Here is a 7,060-nt window from a genome sequence, read left to right on the forward strand (position 1 = left end):
ATGCACTACTATGATTAGTACAAAGTGTAAAAAGATAGAATGTGTCTTCAACACTAGAAAGGCCATGAAAATATTTGTTTTCAAGGATATACTCAGGAAACAGTGTAAAAGAAATCTTGTCCAGCTGTGAAGCTCTTATCCAGTGAACAGCACTGGATAAGTATGTACTGAAAGTAAATTATCATTTGACAACCCGTTAGTTAAAGGAATTTTCCAAATGCTTCAGGAAAAAAAAGATTTTGAAGAATCCTGACTATTGTGAACAACCTATTATGCACAATAACAAATGCATTGTACGGTTAAGTCAGATTTTTATTGTTTTGTTTCCAAGATCTTTATTGATGTGACTTGGACTGCAATATAAACAGCAGCGATCGAAATCATTTGTTGCTGCCATAGTAACAGACAAAATTAAAAGGGCAAACTCCAAAGTTGAAGTGGCATCATGGTTGTGGTTTATAATTGCCTGACAGTAAAATGCTGTGTGCAGGATGGCAGCAGCACTTGCAGGTATCTGTGAAGCAGATTTGCTTGCAGAGATCAAAGTCATTTACGTCAGGTTCTGAAATAAAGAATGAGCACCAGCTCTTTTGTTTCTATCAGTTTTTTTCTCTCTCTTTGTCTCTACAGATTTAAATATCTGGAAAATAGTGGTAGACTTAAAAAAAAGAGTTCAGAGCAATCTTATGGAGATTTAGGTGATGTCTCCATTCTCCATGCTTCTAATTGGGAAATCAGCTGTAACTATTATTTGCCACTTCTGTTCTGGATTTTAGAAAGTAGCAGAGAACACTTTCTGCCTCCACGCACCCCCCATCAACCCTGAAAAAACCCCAAAATGGAAGAAACATGCTGTCATGGCCTGACCTTGCAGCATAAGATGAAAATACACTCAAATAAAAACCACTGTCAGAATTTTCATCAAAAAGCATGTGATCCCACTTCCTCTGAAACACCTCTAAATGTAAGGGCATATTTTAAGTATATTTTTGTCCTGTTTTCTGGTTTTGACTAAAAGAGATGAGCCAAGAGCCTGGACCTGCTGGGTTCTCCAACTGACCTGCAAAAATGCACGTGAGATCTGCATCTCTCAGCTCCAGGTCTCTACAAGAGGTAGGAAAAAAGCCCCTCTTCCCACCTTTTCCCTGCTTTATATATTTGGATAATCTGTTCAGAGCATCACTTTCCTCATGTGTTTACCCACTCCTGAAAATGATGGAGCCATTAGCACAGTTGGGGGAAGGTGCACAACTCATGAAAAGAATAAATAAAAATTCACCATCTTCTGTCAGCCTTCCAGAGGGACAGAGATAGGGATTCCATGGACCCATTTATGCACACAGAGACAGGTCTGGTGAGAAGTACAAGTCATATGTTGAGGTTGTTTCATGAACTGTTCCTCAAGCACCTTTGAAAATTTGGTCTTGGAAGCACAAGCTAAAGGTAGAGCTCAGATTTTCAGGTATGGCTGTAATCAGGCATCAAACCGTTTAAAATTTCCAGTACTAGACAGAGCAGAAAACGTGTTTTACCAGCACAGAAATATTTAATGACACATTATTGACCTCTGGTAAGTGTCAAGCCCTGGGAATTCAAAGCATTTTCTGTCCTATAAAGGGCAACTATAAATTGAACTTTTAAACTTGAATTAATTTAATGGCCCTTTCCTTTATCAGCTGTTTGCTGGACATGAGGACCAAAGGTTGAGCTGGCCCATTCTGATGGAGGATCTACTTCTGCAGAAACACAAGGCACTTGACCATGTTAAGTGCCAGAAAGCTGAATATGAGTCCATAATTAATTGCCACCCTTGTCCAGCTCAAGAACTGGCCAGGCGACTTCTGGATTTGTGACTTCATCACCTTAAAGAAAACCCAACTTGTGAACACACTTTAGTAAAACTTAGTAGGTAAATTCTTAGCTGATGGGGTAGATACAGCTTTAACTCAAAGATAAATGGAAGTGCTCTCAAACACTAAAAAAGCAATTTTAAGAGGTCATGAACAGGTTCTGCTTTCCCTACACAGCAAAGTGGTGTGTTGCTTTCATCCATGGAGTGCAGAGCCCTCCTCCACGAAGCTTTGCTGCAGGGAAACATCAGGGCTTCTGCCTGCTCCTACAGCCCTGCACACCCCAGAGCACCATTCCTGGGACAGGGACAGGACACCACTTCCCCAGGTGACACTACACTGCCAATTCTGATCTGACTGAGAAAATAATGTTTTCTGAAATTAAACTACAGTGCCTCTAACTTCAGTCCTTTTCATTTCATTAGACCTTTGTTACAATGACAATGGAAGGAAAATAATATTGCCTAAAGGCATCCCAGCCATGAGTGACAGCAGACACAGTAATGTGCATAATTACAATATTCATAAGTAATTTTTCATTATAATTAACAAAGACAACTGTCTTCTTTTGTTCTGATTACCTAAAGATATGTTAAAAGTAGGTTTGCATAATTAATTACCAAATGTAACGTTCCTTACAAATCCTTGGAGGTTATTCCAGGGACCTTGTTTGAGGAAGTCATCTCCATAATAAACATTATCTATCATTTCAGAGCTTATAAATTAATTGTGGTGATGTAAAGAGAAATACAGCTTGGGCATCAAGCAGAAGATAAAGCCCTGGAATTATTACTGGCAAATAAAAAGCAAACTTACAGGAAGCTGAGAAGCCTCTTTGCCAATTTAGGGGACTTCTGCAGGGCCCGTGGCAGCTGCCCCAGGCTCAGCACTTGGCCACACCAGGGGGAACATATTTGCTCAGCAAGGGACCTCACAGACACCTTGGTGGCTTCTAAAAGTTCAAACATTAATGGGACAAGAGTCCTACCTTTTATTAACTAGAAGCAGTCCACAATAAACAGCTTAAACTCCCACTCTAGACAGTTATTCTTTGGTAAAGTTTATTTAATACAAGGTTTTACTTCCCACAGTTTACACCATTTCTTTGACTTTTAAAATAAAACTTTAAAGAAAAGTCCATAAAGAAAATCCAATAACACATTTTATAATAAAATATGCGTGCTTTTATGTCATAAAAGCAACATAAAGCAGATTTATTGAACATTTTAAAAGTTTGAGCTCTCAATATGAAACTACAGCAAAAGCTCAGGCTTTTGGAGAATTAAAACCATTTCCACTGTTTCCACCAGCCATGCTATATATGCTTTGATAATGTCCACAATACTGAAGCACAAAAACTCCATGAAGGATGAGCAACTTGATATCATTCAGTTTATTTTAATGTCTCCTTGAAATTATTTGCATACTCCCATATATTTTTCTATTTGCTAATGCCATAAAAATAAATGCTTAAATAAAAATAAATTTGCCATTCATCAATTTTTAGTGCAGTTTGTTGCTTCTCCAACAAAATACTCAATGTGGAATTCATCTTTATGTGTTATGGTGCATGTTTACATTTATGTACTTGACAAGGCAAAAAAGCGTAGGCAATTCAGTTTAAAATCCTATTTTGTCACATTTCGTTGCCCTCTCCAGACTGGAAATAAATACCTACAGGGTTGGATCACTCCAAAAAGAGGCTTGTATACATTATATATTTTCACTATGCACCTGTTTTGGGCAGGGGCAGCTGAGTTGGGGGTGTGTGGTTTATTATTTTTGTGAGCTAAGTTCACAAAAAGGACACAATTTCAGAACACTTCTATTCCACACCTGTTGGAAGCTGTTTTGGGCTGACATGTAATCAGTCACTTTCCTTTATCCCCTCATTTTATTTCCCTTTTATTGCATTCTGTATTCTTTAGGTTTAAGCTGATCCTCTTTTCCTAAACTATTCTTCTCCCCCGACATGTACCTTTGTCTCTCACCTACATCACTGTGAGATGCATTAAAACCACCTCTTTGCTAGGAAACCATCAAGAAAAAGATAGCCTGCCCTTTACATAAAAGCCAGATTCTCAAGCAAATTATCAGGTCACAAAAGGCTGTAATGGATTCTCCATTCAAAAATGACATAAGAGAAAACTTATGCAGTACACAGTTTGAATTCAAGCAAATGCTGAAAACCTTTTCTGAGGTTCTTATGAGCCAATACCATTCAAGTCTACATGTTTTTTTCCTCATGCCTCCAAACCAGCACAGCTCAGTGCCATGGAGCTCTGCAGAATAGTTGCAATGAGAACCAGCCTAGCACTGTGTACCCACCACTCTTACCAACCTTTACAAGTTACTTTTAAAAGAGCAATTTTCACTCCTCACATTCAACTCTACTCAATGTTTACTCTAACACCCATGCCAGCTCTTCACATTTGCAAGTCTCTATAAAAAGTATATTTCTTATTCCTGAAAAGCATCTTCAATATGCTGATGGTGCAGGCACTGGGCTCCAAGCTCCACACAACACGTGGAATTTTCTGTGGAAAATTCCCTACAGAACAGTGTAATCTGACCTGCTACAATAACAATCAACTTTCAAGAAGTTTGAGCCTTAGGGATAAGTAGCTAAAGGCAGAACAAACTCCCAGAATCAAGAAGAGATATCAAACCTTCATCACATTTGATAGAAAAAGTTATTTTTGGCACAGCAAAGACTACTAGAAATTACTCTATTCATCAGCCTTTCTCCTCTGAGATGTCTGGATGAGCTGGAGGGAACAGTGCACCAGTCAAATCTGATACAGCCACTTGTGATGTGATAACCCTGTCCTCCCCCTCTGCGACATCTGGATATAAGACAAAGCATGAAGTCTCATTTCCTCACACTGCATCCAGTCATGGAAAGCCAGTCTGGATATTGTGTGCAGGCCTGTGGGAGCAGCCACATCCATTTTATGGAAATGAAAACAGGTGACACCTTCCTGTAGGGAGCCAGAGAGGATCAGACAGCTCCTCCTGCACATCCTGCCCTCCTCACGTGGCCTGGGGCTGCCACCGCTCACACACGGGGCTCACTGGGATTTTATGCAGTTGTAGGATACCAATGTCCACAGCACAGGGACGAATTTCCTTCAGCTCTGCTGCCTCTGCAAGGTTTGCCATCACTTGGGGACACCTCTGCCTACCTTAGTCCACTTATCCACTGGTTACTTGCACTTTTACTGCAAATTTTTCTTTCTGAATTGCAAGGACGTGTTCATATACCATAGGAGATGATAGTGTTGGTCACCTATTAATTAGTTTGCTTATTTTTTGAGGGGTTTTTTTCTAAATAATCAGAAAAGTACTTGAGCTCAAGTTTCTGATAAATTTTATCCCAATGTGACTTAAGGCACATAGAAAGCCCTTCAGCAGCAAATGAAGAGATGTCAGTCACAGAATTACAGAATCACAGAATATGCTGAGTTGGAAAGGACCCACAAGGATCATCAAGTCCAACTTCTAACCCTCCATGAGGTACTACACAAGTTACATGGATGGGTGTGGTTTGTAAAATATATGCTGCTTGTTTTTTCTTTAGCATGCTGAGGTGGTATGGAGGCCTTGTGTTGGTTCAACAGATAACTTTTACCCTCTGGATTATTGAAAATCCATCCCATAGAAGACAACAGTAAATTCTGAGATCCTGCATTGTCTTTTGCAACAGAACCAATGAGAAGCAGCAGTGGACAAATTCAAAAACAGGTCATTCAGCTTCTCCCCATCAGCTCACTGCACGGTATATTGTCAGTTTAATTTCCTCATTTAGTTCCTTCTGCTTCCCATAACACTGCTTTTGAATCAGAACAGTGCCTGGGAGTAGGATATGCCAGCTGGCTTTGCAATGTTTTGTACACACAAAATTCCTGCCTTCAAATGAGATTAACCTTTGAGGAATATTAATATACACACAGCACACAGCACAGTGAGGAGCAGCCACCAGCACACAGCACTGAGGAAATGGACAAATACAAGGTGTTCTTCATTCTGGTGTCTCAGAGATTGGTGTTAAAGTTTTCACTATGACAAAGGATTGTTTAAAAAAATACTGTATGGAGAGGCATGTAGGTAAGGTTTCACTGTGGAAGAACTGTCATACAGAATTAGATTGCCTCCTGCCACTGTCAAAGAATAAAAATGTGTCTTAAACTTCAAGGAAAAACACTGAAATCCCAGTGATTTGAAACCTCAGCAGTGTTTCAGGAGTAGGATGCCATGTCCTCTAAGTACTTGTCCTGGTAAGGCTGAGCTTCCTTTTCTTGCACAAAAATATATTTTTAATCTGATAATAATTTTCTTCTTGGTAAGTACAACCTATCTATTTTTTTTAAGAAACAGACAATAACGAAACAAATCCTCATTACCAAGCAGAACGACGGCACATTTACTTTTATGGTTTCTCTAGTATCTTCCACTTCCATCTCCTGGGGCAAATCCAGGCCGAGCTCAACAAGCCTCCCCTGTAGCCCAGGGAAGAGCACGTTGGGTCTTTATTGCCATCTAGCGACCGAACGGATTGCACTGGCACAGCGAACACGTTTGAGAGCTTTGAAACCAACGACTGCTGCTTCCCTCTCATCCTGAACTTTGTGCTACCCTGTTACCGCATGCCTTGCGGACCTTGGAGCTCAGGTTTGCAGACGTCTGGGCGCTGCTGCTTTCATACTTTCATACTCTGCAAATGAACAGGCCCCTCGCCCTCCCTCTGGGGCCCGGCAGTTTAGACAAAGGCCATTCTGTGAAACCGAAGAGCCCTGGCACTGAGTTTAGGAGCAGGGTCACCACGCTGGGCAGCACCTCCAGCACCACGGGGACATTTGCGGTGGTCGTAACAGCAATCTCCTCACCCTGGAAGAGGTGATCGTCAGACTGTTTGCAGGAGTTTTAAAGATCCTCAGAGAGGTGTTGTGTTTTGGAGGCTCTCTTGGTGGTGGGACAGAGTCCTGGTAACATGTACCCTTGCACACAGGGCACCAGAGCAGGCCAGGTGACTGCAGCTCCAGGCCACGGACACCTCTCGCTGCGCTCCGTACCCAGGTCGTGTTGTCCTTGCCCCAGCTGGGAGCCCGACGGTGTCAGTCCCCGCACGGTGCCCATGCCCGGCGTGTGCAGCCCCGAGCTGGGCGGGTTTGCCCGGGCCCCTCCCGGCTCTCCTCCCTCCCGAGCCGGTG

This window comes from Corapipo altera, unplaced genomic scaffold (genome assembly GCF_003945725.1).
Source record: "Corapipo altera isolate COAL_440 unplaced genomic scaffold, ASM394572v1 302, whole genome shotgun sequence".
Lineage (NCBI taxonomy): Eukaryota > Metazoa > Chordata > Aves > Passeriformes > Pipridae > Corapipo > Corapipo altera.